The sequence below is a fragment of the Carassius gibelio genome, chromosome A6 (assembly GCF_023724105.1).
Source record: "Carassius gibelio isolate Cgi1373 ecotype wild population from Czech Republic chromosome A6, carGib1.2-hapl.c, whole genome shotgun sequence".
In the NCBI taxonomy this organism is placed as follows: domain Eukaryota; kingdom Metazoa; phylum Chordata; class Actinopteri; order Cypriniformes; family Cyprinidae; genus Carassius; species Carassius gibelio.
In genome coordinates, this window is record NC_068376.1 from 22,310,269 (window position 1) to 22,322,554 (window position 12,286).

At 35.0% G+C, this 12,286-nt stretch overlaps 1 pseudogene; it reads right to left on the bottom strand.

Moving 5' to 3' along the window:
- Positions 1-12,286, bottom strand: part of LOC128015713 (gamma-aminobutyric acid receptor subunit gamma-3-like) — a 114,941-nt pseudogene that overhangs the window by 82,812 nt on the left and 19,843 nt on the right.

A 12,286-nucleotide genomic window follows, 5' to 3' on the forward strand; every position in this document is an offset into this window, starting at 1 on the left:
ATCAAAATCAACATAGTTTGGCAAAAAAGGGGGGGGGGGGGGGGGGCAATGAGCCATTGACTCTCACTGGAAAATGAGTGCAATCTGTAATGGGTGAGCAGAAAGTTAAAGCTAACTGAGGACGAGATCAATACGCAGTTGAAAGAGCCAATGTCTGTGGGCAATCAGTTGTGGCCAGGCCCATAGTCAGCAAGAAAAAGAATGAAGCCAGAGGGACCTTTCCACCTTTTCTGTAGGGAGTTGTGAGCTGGACAAGGATCCGAGCACAGACAGACAGGACCTTTGCCTGCTCTGCAGGGTATTAACTGTGTTTTGTGATGGCGATGATCTGCCGCACGGACTAATCCCCACGTTCTTTTATATAATTGTTACCTATAATCCACAGGATATTAAATGGCTCATGGAAAATTAGGTGCAACTAAAGCGACCTGCTGTGTTGGGGGAAATTGACCCAGTCTATCCTCAATTTTCTGCTAGGCTGTTAATTTATTGTGTAGATGTTGTGCTACTGGAGTGGTGGTGTATATGTGGGGAATGTGAATGAAGCCTTGAGAGGACCAGATCTGTACCTGTGCAACCTCTTTCCATAGAAATCTATACATTTGCTTATCTATAGTAAAGTTTAGTCAGTTTATCAGCATCAGAATAACTAAAACACAAACAAAGACTTTTTGTTAAGACAATTAATGACATCTTAAATGTATTAGCCCAGCAGGAATTCTGGTGCCACAAACAAGTGATAACGAGAGAGAGTTTGTCCCTGTTTGACAATGGTTTTTTGAACATCTTGTGCATAACAATGATTATTCTCTATTTTGCTAATCCACCATCACAGCGTGAACTTGAATAATAATGGCTTGATTTAATTGCAGGTAAATTACACACAGTATTTCCTGCCCATTACAAGTTAGTTTGGTAGTTAGCTGATAATGGTTTTGCATTTATGTATGTATACAAATGGTGTATGCCATTAAAGATAATTACAGGGATAAGGAAAGCAGAGTACAGAAAGTTAATTACAAGTTGAAGAGTGTGCTACATCATAATCTAAATTTCAATAAGGACCAAATAGCATAGATAACATAGCTTAATTTATATCTGTAATACTCTTTGTTTAATAGATAACTAAATTAAACTTATTGTTAATTAATATTTAAACAATAACTAAAATCATTTATATATTTTTTTTTACATAATTATTGTTTAAAAATAATCATTCATAAATTATGTTTAAGTCAGGAAATCAGTTAGCCTCGCTCATGAATAGATTATTAGATGGCATAATCCTAAAACAATCATAAATGATTTACTGGAAGGCAGGTAAGTGGGAATCATTCATTAGGATAGCATGGATAACACTTCAAATTTGTTAACATTATTTGATGCAGTAACTATCATAAACTAACAACAAACAATATATTTTATTACCAACATCAATTAACCTTTGTTAATGTTAATCAAAATGTTTATGTTCATTTTTGGTGAACAGCACAGGCAACGTCATTCAGAACTCTTTGTTCACTTTCTTTTACTGCAGATTCGATAGTGTTGCACCAAACAAGTGTGAGTAACTGCTTTTATTACGTGGTCACTATTGCTTTCTCTGTTATTACAGATCATTTCATATGGTCTGAGTATTTATACATTTTTTTCCTAAATAACAGCAGTGTTAGTCTATTAAAAGTGGGTGTTTTTATTTCCGAGTCTACAATCCGTCAAGCCTATTCAAAGAGTGTCCCGATAAGGGGGGTCTAAACAGGAAAGAAAAGAGCCTATTACTTCTAAATTAGGGAATAATTAAACAAAATAATAAAAAAAGTCAGTTCATGACCCTTTTAACTAATTTTAACATAACATTTTTTATCTTAAAAAAGTGCAAGAGTAAATGCTGAGATCAACAAAGATGCTGTATTAAAAATTGGTTAGTTGATGTTAACTAATGCAGTTAACTAATCTTAACAAATGAAACTTAAAGTAAAGTGTTACCAGGTTTTTTCCTTACTTCTTGTGGCTGTTTGAGCAACTTTACAAGCAGCATGTAGGCAGAGGCTCCTGCTCATTCAGACTACTTTTTTTTTTCTTTAAAAATATAATAATAATTTTCCCCCAAAATTCTAAAAGCTGCTGTGGAAAGGTTACAATGATTACTACGTACTTGTACGTCAGAGGCAACCCATGCAGCATGATGACGCTCTAGAAGTGCATTAATGATTCAGTCCCACAGCAAAAAACCCTCCCACTGTATTCAGTGCTGTGTCTTCTGTGTAGGTGTTTGTTCATTTTCTAGGGTTTCCAAACTATGTAATACGGCAGTGGCCAAACAAAGGAAAGCACAAACAGCAGGATTGGAGCATGATGGGAGAACGGATGCCTTGAGGAGGGAGCTGTTGAACATTATCAGATCTCATTAAGATCTTCACTATATGACAAATAGGCAACAATGTATACTGCTTTAATATACACTTTAACAATATATTAGATTTTTTAATCTTTTTGTTGTGTAAAATAGCTTTTATTTATCTTTTTGTTGTGTATGGTGTAACGTCCAGGTGCAAAAATGCTATTTGCTTTGTTGGCTGAGCTAGTCCTTTCACTGATGTGCAAATAACCTGCCTGGCAATGTTATTGTATGTGTGGCATTTCAAGAAAATGAAATTGTCATGGACAATAAATGAGATATCGGGAGATAGAGAGACACAGTGTCACAGAGCACAAGATAATAGATAAATGTAAGCATATTTAAATGTTTCTCGCACTCCCTTTGCATTCAGACAACTCAGAAAGCCCACACAATAAACCAAAATGAAAAGATAGGAAGATTACAATAAGTTAGATATTTCAATTGACTTCCATTCATGCTATTGTGAACACCTAATTCATCAGAGAAATGAAACATTTCTGAATATGCAAATAAATCACGTGAATATGCATGACTTGGTTCGTTCCAGAGGTCATGACCTCTGTTCCATTCAGATGCCAAAAAGTATTCCAGTGTTCCAAACTTAAACTTAATGTTTAGACCTTGGAAACTTTTTAACACTCTTGAATATTATTGTCTGCTGTGAATTGTAAGAAACATCTCCCTTAAGGCTTTAAAACGGCCCTTAACACACTGTTAGGTGACATATTGATCAATAGCTGCTGTTTCTTTAGGTGGTTGTTTGGCCGCTACTCATTATCCAACAAACATTTCTCTTGCACTCAGAGCTCTGGGCTGTAATAATTGGAAGTGAATTTTCAAGGATGAAACTGATGCATTGGGAACCAAAGACAGAATGGAGCTCTAAAGAAATTTCACATCCACCAGAAGTGATCTGTCACCATCGTCCACATTTACATATGATTTCTATTGAAGCGCACATAAATATGGAACAAGCTGCTGCTCTATTTAATTTTTTATTACTATAGTAGATAAAGGGAATCAAGTGCAAACTACTGTGCAAAAAACAGAGATATTATTTTCCTCTGCTGCTTTCTATGTCTCATTTAAGTCAGAGTTTTTATATTTTTCTCTGTCTCCTTTTTTCTTCCTGTGTCTTTCCCCTGAAGCTTGTCTGTGCCTCAGGGAAGTTGAAGCTTAAGCAATGGGCTCACATCTCAGAGGGATTGCTAGTGGCCCTGCTTTCAACTCAAACCTACATCCTGTCACACCGATGGGACTAAACTATAAGTGTTGAATGAGTGAAAGAAAGAAAGAAAGTGAGAGTGACTTATAAAAAGAGAAAAAAATACATTAAAGGTCCCGATATATACTTCAAGCAAAATCGTAGAACAAACTTCATTTAGAACAAAATCTGTCCAAAACTAACTTCATTCTGTGTTTTCCGGCTGCAAAACACCTTCGTACAACCAATGATCCATGCCGATTACATCATAGGAGGTGTGCACTGTGGCTCCGCCTTCTTTCACGCGGAACTCTTCTCTGGGTCAATTTTGTCTGTCGAGTCCCTAAAGTTGAGATGTCCGCGGGTAAAAACTGCTTTATGGTAACAAATTAATTTGTGCTTCTGATGAAAATAGACACTGACACTGTTTTTCATGTTTAATACTGCTGATTGCTTTTAAGCAATATATTGACTAAAGCGGCATTTAAATAAACGTGACGTGACTTCACGGGAGTGCTAATTTGCAAAGCTTGTGCAAACATACCCGTGTTGCTATGATCAGATTTTCGTCCCAAAAATTCTTGATTTTTCTCCATTTTTGTTAAGCTTATTTTTTTTTACTGAGAGGAAAGCACGCTGTACATGTTTACATATTCATATAAGCTTTGTTTTCATCAGAGTTGGCAGCGTTGGGATGTTCGCTAACAGTAACTGCTCATGTATTTCGAACTTTGTATTACCCCTAAATGAAGCAGGAAAAGGAACTTTGTTTTGAGTATATCTGCGGCCTTTAAAGAAAAAATGTTCACCCCAAAATGAAAATTATGTCATTATTTTTGCAGTTTTATGGGGGGGTGAACTATCCCTTTAAATTCATCAAAACAAAATGCATAATGACTAAAATAGCACAGTTTATGAACGGGCATTCACTCACCATATTTATTGATGACACAGGTCCAATACTATTTATGTAGATGTCAACATCAATGACTGTTGGTTTAACTGCAGAGAGAGAGAGAGAGAGAGAGAGAGAGAGAGAGGAATGACATTAGTCTCATTACCATACAACAAAAATGTTTCTGTGAAAATAGCTTGAATATACTAATCTAAGAAAGTGTTTCACAATACAGTTCCTGAAATGTAACACTCTCCATCTATTTATACATCCCGTGTTTTCTGTTTGACACTGTTTAATGAGTTTAATGAATAAAGTGTCTGTACACCAAGAGGTCATAAACTTGTGATGCCATTACACTGCATAATCTTCTCACTCTTAAAGGATTTCCTCTTTGAGCAGTTGATTACAATAATCTACAGTTTTAAACATTGGTTTGATTGACATCAAATGTGGCTGAAAAGCACTCGTCACTTCTGAGAGATGAAGTGGAAAGTTGGAAAGAGGCACAAAGGAAAGGAACTGTGAGAATTTCAATATGAGTGAAAGCCTGCCTGACAACCCTTCATTAGGAAAGCATTTTCTGTAGCCGAAGAGATGGAAGAGGGGTTCATTCTTCACAAAACCAACAAAATGACAAAAAGACAAGTACCATCAACTTCATATCATCTGCATTGTTTTCAAGAAACACAGGATTTTAAATTTTCACAGTCATTAAACATTCTGACATGTAGCTTACTGTTGATTCGTAAGCTACATGTAATTTTTAAATTTAAATTTCAAAAGATTTGATTTTGTTTTTTTGGGGATAATGTAAAAAGTATACTTTGTCATAATCTTTGAAAATTGTAAAAACCCTGAAAAAATTGTTTTCCCTTGATGCCTTAGCCGACCTCTGACCATTTCAGTCCAACAGTGCTCAAGTGGGCAAAACCCCTTCAGGTGTACTTACTCGTAAATATGAGCATGACATTTTCAGTCTCCAATCTCATTTCCCAAATGCCTTCTTCACTGAGTGTGCATCAAAATAAAGATTCTCATCTGTGCAAGAATTAACAGTGTCAATTGCCTTAATATCTTGCATGTTGTCTTGAAGTAAAGCAGACAGTACTACATCAGGGTTCTGACATACAAAGTTTTAACCCAATTAAAAATAAATAAATACAAATATTTAATAGATTCAAAAATGAAAACACACACAAAAAAAATTGTTTAGCAGAATTTCCAAACTAGAAGGGTCCATATAACTCATGACTTTCAAACTTGAAATTCAATGGAAAATTGTACATTTGCTTAAAACGTTCAGCTCCAGTCACCATTCATTCATGGAGTCACTTTTAAATATGGATAAAAGGATAGACATTCTAAAAAATATCCTTGACTGGTTTCAAAAGGAATTTGAGTTGGACTACTTGTTTAATATGTTGTTTTCTTCATTTTGTTTTGACTGGACTGGACTGATTTTGATTTGAAACCAAAACCATGTTCCTGGCTAAGTACTTACTATTACTTACTTACTACTGCTAGAAACATGAAGCATTTATTAGTTGAAGGCAATACTTTGTATCTGTTTTAATATTTTATTGGATATGTTTGATTAATTATAAAGAGCTAAAACACACTGCTGTCAACTTAGAATGTGATATGGGAAATAACAGCTAAGTACCATGAATATTTCATTACTCACGTAAGTCACAGTTCATCATCCAATGTCCTATTTCACAGCTTTGAAAATTACATTTATAGTTTGTAATTGCTTTCAATTTACAGCAATGATACAAATTAGACAGATATTGTTGCTGTGCTATGATAATGTGCAATAAAGTTAATGTGCTTAGTGTTTGGACCTGGACACACAATGTTTGTTTGTGCATCCATATAAGATTTATAGATCTCTCCCTGATGTCTGCCAATGTCATGATAACTGAGCCATCACCATCCACAATTTTTGCACTCTTTCTCTCTCACAACTTCCTTTGAAAAGTCAGGGAGGAAGCATGGTTAATGTTATTCCGTGTAAACTAGTGTTTGTTAATTGTGGTCTGGTGTCAGGTGAGGGGGTCAGGGTCCTGTCTCCAATAGAGGATGTCTAATCATTAGAGTTAAGATGAGTTAAGTATTCCTTTGGCACCTGCTGCAAATGCACACTAACTCTTTACACACAGATATGGCCACCTAGCCAAGAAAAGAGAAGATGAGTGATGAGAAAAAGAGGCAAACACAGGTAAAAAATAAATATATGAATGACTTTGGAGGGATGCATAATACTGGCAGGAGTAAATCCCAGAAGGAAATCAGAGTAGAGAACAGACATTTAATCTTACACACAACAATCAAGGTCTATTTCAGTGCCTATTTGAGTGAATATGACACTGCATACAGTATTTTTATTGTAAAATTATGAATAATAATGCTCTTGATAACTTGCCGTATAGTTCTTCATCATGTTTTAACCATCTTATCATGGCACATGAGTAAATAATTTTTTTGCATTCCCATTAAGCCACCAAATTCACTGATTTATATTCACAAAAGACAGAATGCTACTTGCAAGCAAAACAATCTTATAATGCAAGTAATTAAGAGACTTGTCTATGCTTTGGTAATGTTGTTAGGTCATTCGCACTATATGAAAATCACCATGATCAAAGGCTGTCTTCGCTGCAAGCTGCGAAAGACCCTATAAGCAACCTCATAATTTACAAATAAAAAAAGAACTGATGGCAAGGAAATCTTGGACAGAGAATGATACAAAAAAAAATAATGATAATATATAGTTAATAATAATAGTTAATGGAAGTTTTGTGTGTTGTTTCAAAACAAATAAATCAGAAACAAAAAGGTATCTTGCATCAAAAAATGTAGTTCAAATATATTCCAAGAAACATGTGGCTTTGAATGTAAGATTGAAGAACAGATTAATTTTGTTAAAGAATTGTGTAAAATATTTCTATAAATAAATATCTAACACACAGTGGCTCTTATAAATACTTTATACAATATATTATATAATAGGAAGTGTTTATGATGCACAAAGAAAGGGAAAAAGCAAACATCTCAGTCCCTAAGAATAAATAAATGGTCAGGACAAAGTCAATGCAAGAAGTAAATCATTTATATGTATTGGCAGACAAAGTTAATTACAACCAATGATTAAACAAACACCCTAGAACGTAATCAATACCAGCTAAATAGAACTAACCAATGAACCATTTGACATTTTAAGCAACACCCCAAGTGAGAATGAACAGTACATCATGCCTTTTGAGGCAAGTGAACTTTAAATGCAACATCCACAACTAACTAACTAAATCATGCTGATTTGGTGTTCAAGACCCATTTCTTCTTATTATCAATATTAAAGTACCCCTTAATGCCATTTCGAAAATTGCCTTTCATTCAGTGTGCAATGTAGCTGTATGTGAATCTAAACAATCTGCAAAGTTTTAAAAGCCGATCATGCATTTTAAATACAAAGAATCAACTCTGAACTAAAAGTTCTCAGTAATTCAAATCCCACTTCCATGATGGCCACACGTCACAGGGTAACACATTTGCATATTGCTGCTCTACATTGCCTGGCCGCAAATAACTTGACTCGCCCTCATAAATTTTGATCCAGGAACATGATGTACTTGGCGAAATCACGCTCACCATACCACAAAAGTACAAACCCAATCTTTTTATGTGTTCCCATCATTTTACTGACAACTGTTTGTCTGAAAGATGTCTCAGTACCCAGTTTATTTGGACCAGCTGACTCCACTGAATCACAACCTGTAAGTATGAGAAAATATAAACATCTATTATTTATACAGAGCATTCAAAATTCGAAACTATAGCAATGGCCATATAATTTCCAACACACACTGTACATGGTAGAACAATCACAACAGACTAGGCCATCTGACCAATCAGAGAAGAGTAGGAAAGGAAAAGCAAAGGAAAATGTGGAGAAACTGAATCTTGGAATTGCTTTGAATGAATAGTTTGAGAATCGTTGGAAAACGAGGTGATATGAAATAATTATTTTCAGAAATCAAAAGACATCTTTTTTGACCTCGCATGCATGTAAACCTATTGTAGGAGACTCCCAAAACAATATTAGGAACCTTAAAAAGGCATAATAGGGGCACTTTAAAAAATTGGGCTGCTTTAGATTTTTTTTTAGGATTCTTTGATGAATATAAAATTAAAAAGACCAGATTTAGCATTATAATGAAAGAAAAGCATTCATTTCTTTAGAAATAAACTAATTACCTTACTGACCCCATATTTTAATATATATTAAAATGAATAAAACTTAATCACTAGACTTCTGGGGCTATCCAAAGATGTACTATATAAGTGTATGACACTCCTAAAATGGTACAACAAGTTTTTGCATGGAAAATTGAGGAAAAGAGAAAAGGAAGAGAGAAGAATGGAGACAAGCTAAAGCTCAATTCTGCTCTGAACCCTGTGACACTCTTGTGCTCAACCTCTTATACATCTGTATTCCTATAGGACTTTGGGCCTCCCTGCATCCTCATCCATGCCTCCACATTATCGAACCACGTCATGAACAATTCATTGGTGGGATTTCATGCTCAGCTTCCACCCAACATTTAAAGAGCAATCTTTTAAATGTATTAGCGGTCCATCCTACAACCAACACAAACATCATTATGTAATCCAGTTTAACACAGGCCTTATGTCTTGGCCAATTAAATCAGAGCTGAAAGTTTTGCAGTCTAACAACATGATTATTTCACATGCAGATAAAAGGGTTTATCATGCATTTTTATGCCATTGTGTTGCTGAGGGACATCCCTTCCCTTCAACATCACTGTATTTGTTTTTAAATGCAATTTGACAAACAATCATTTGATAGACTAATGGCTTGAGTCCTATTTTTATTAAGCTTACGTGTATTAACGGTGGCATAAAACAGAATGCAGGCTTCTATAATTTTACAGTCCTCTGATTTTATCCAAGGGATGCAATCTTTAAGGTGGGTGTTCAGTTGCTAAGAAGAGGATGTAAATTACGCTGAGCATGTTGACAGGTAAGGCTCACAAGATTTGCCACGAAAGCTTAGGAAGTGATAAAAGTGTATCATGTTTGGCAAGTGACCATGTCATGGATGAACGCAAAGGCAATTTTTGTTTTACGTTTCCTGTCAGCCATCATCATAGAATAGAAACAAATTAGCAGCAATCAACCCTGCATGGCTACATTTGGCCCCTGCACCATTATGTTTCCTCCCAGAGCTGTGTGTGTCCATCGATGAGAACATTAATATGCAAGCTTTCTGCCCAGAATCACCATAGACACACTAATTAAATCACCCGCGACAGACCGAGAGCAGGAACATTAATGATGACATCCACAACCCCATAAACAGTCATTAAAACCCTCTAAACTCAGAATCCCTGACCTTGTTAATGATGCGGCCATTTAGAGGTAAAATGACATTTGATGAAAAGTCTGTGGCAAAACCTAGTAAGTTTAGTCTGAGTCCATGTCTGCAGCTGTCTATATGAACATAAAAGGAAGTTCATAAGAAGCTGATCCGACATGTAGCAATGAAGTACAGTGGGTTTAGAAAAGAATCACCCCCCTTTAAAATGATCACATTTTGTTGCTTTGCAGCCTGAAATGAATACGGACACAGTTTTTGTTTTATCCAGCTATATTAACTCAATGCAACTTATAACATCCAAGTAAAAGATATAACACTAACATGTCAGAAAACAGCTTTTAGTCTGTTGGGATATGTCTCTATTACTTTGCACATCTAGACTTTGTAATATTTGCCCACTATTCTCTGCATGTGACTTGAAATCTGCCATCTTTACTCAAGAAAGCCTGGTTATTTTGAACTAATCATTTGAGAGATAAATGCCATGTGATCACTAACAGGTAAATTATGTAATGACAAAACTGATTGACTGACAGCCCCAAAAGAACATGTAATTATCCTGCTATGATGAAAAATAGGGGGAAATATAAGTATATACTTTAAAAAGAATCAAGAATCAGATAATGATATCAGATTTTTCTTTTTTTTACTTACACGTGGTACACAAATAAAGTTAACTGTTGAACTTTGCATGTAGCTAATTTAATACTTGAGCAAAAAAAGAATGAATACCTTATACAAATATTGAGAAAAGATACACAATTTCCTGTGAAATTAATGAAAATGTGCTTACATTTATTATGAATGTTTCCCATTTATAATGAATCCTAGTTGAGATTGTTGCAATGCATCAAAAACCAAAGTGAGTATATGCAGGATACAAATGATTTAAAATTTGTGGATTCAATTGAATTTAATTGACTATAGAAATGCCATGAAATGCCCATTGCGTGTTTCTGTTTCTGGTTCAGCAGTACAATATGTAAGCACTCTAGATGAAGTGCGAACAAGAACTGAGCTTCACTTCATGCTATATATGTCCATTATAGTTTAAGCTTGCTTTAAAATCATCTGCATACATGAAGACAATTTAGGACATCAACAGATTACTATACAAGTATACATAACAGTATGATATTACACTATCAATGAGATACTCAGACAATGGACCAAAAAATACATATTTTAAATATAAACATGTACAGTATATATATTTTATCTATATAATGTATAATTAATAGTGTACATGTATACTAAAATGTTAAACATTCATCATTCTTTATATCCTTATGCAATATCTGTTTATTCAGCCATAAATGGAATGTATTTTGATTGTATATTCATGGCCAAATAAATTTAAATTCATAAAATTATTTTTTAGTATATGACGGGGTTTATAATTAAGCTCCTACTCAGGGGTGGGTCTACATGGTGGCCGTGGGAGGGCACCGCCTCCCCCTGAAATTTGATTGGCCACCCCGGGAGCCCCCCCATAAGATGTCTTGTGATTGGTTAATTTTATGGCCATTTATGGTCATTTTATAGACTCTACTGAAGTTCGCGATTCAGAGAAGTGCAGCGTCGTCAGAGAAACAACGCTCGTCGTGGACTTGAACTTTTACTTTATCAAGTGTGGGAAGTTGAGACACTAGTGATGGGAAGTTCGGATCATTATACCGACTCGTACATTTGAGGCACGTTCAACAAAATGAAGTAATCTTTTTTCGAGTCATTTCATTTTAGCAAAATGTAATTAAAATTCCCCAACACATCTAGTACTTACACAAACGTTGATTCAAACTTTAAAAAAAACAATTCAAAATGATGTTGCCAGCATAGACACGACTCATTCTTCCCAAGTCACATTAAAGATTTGTTCGTTCAAGAACAACACATCACAAGACACCAGACAAAGAGCTGGTAGGTAACCTTTATGTATAGTTTAACATGTTTGTATGGTTTTCTCAGATCATTGTTTTTACCCCGTCAGGCTCTGCTCGTGTTGTTCGTGGTTGATTTCAATCGAATGTTCAGTCAACGTTTAATAAAACACAATAAAAGTAACATATGCTGCGTGCTATCAAATACACAGTCATGGTGATTTGCATATTTTGTATCAGTTTATTATGTGACAGTGACCACATAGCAAGATTGCACCAAATGACAATATGCACAGAATGTTCCATAATAATAACTGTCTGGTGACATGTTACTTGATAATTCATGAGAGTAAGTCAGTTAGATAGTCATTTAAATTGTCAGGCCTAACTAAGTCATTTAAACATGAAATTACATGGATGCATTCTGTGCATTTCATTCACAATTATAAAATTCTTTTTTTGAGATTGAGAATAACAGACACACATAAGTGTTTCTTTTGAA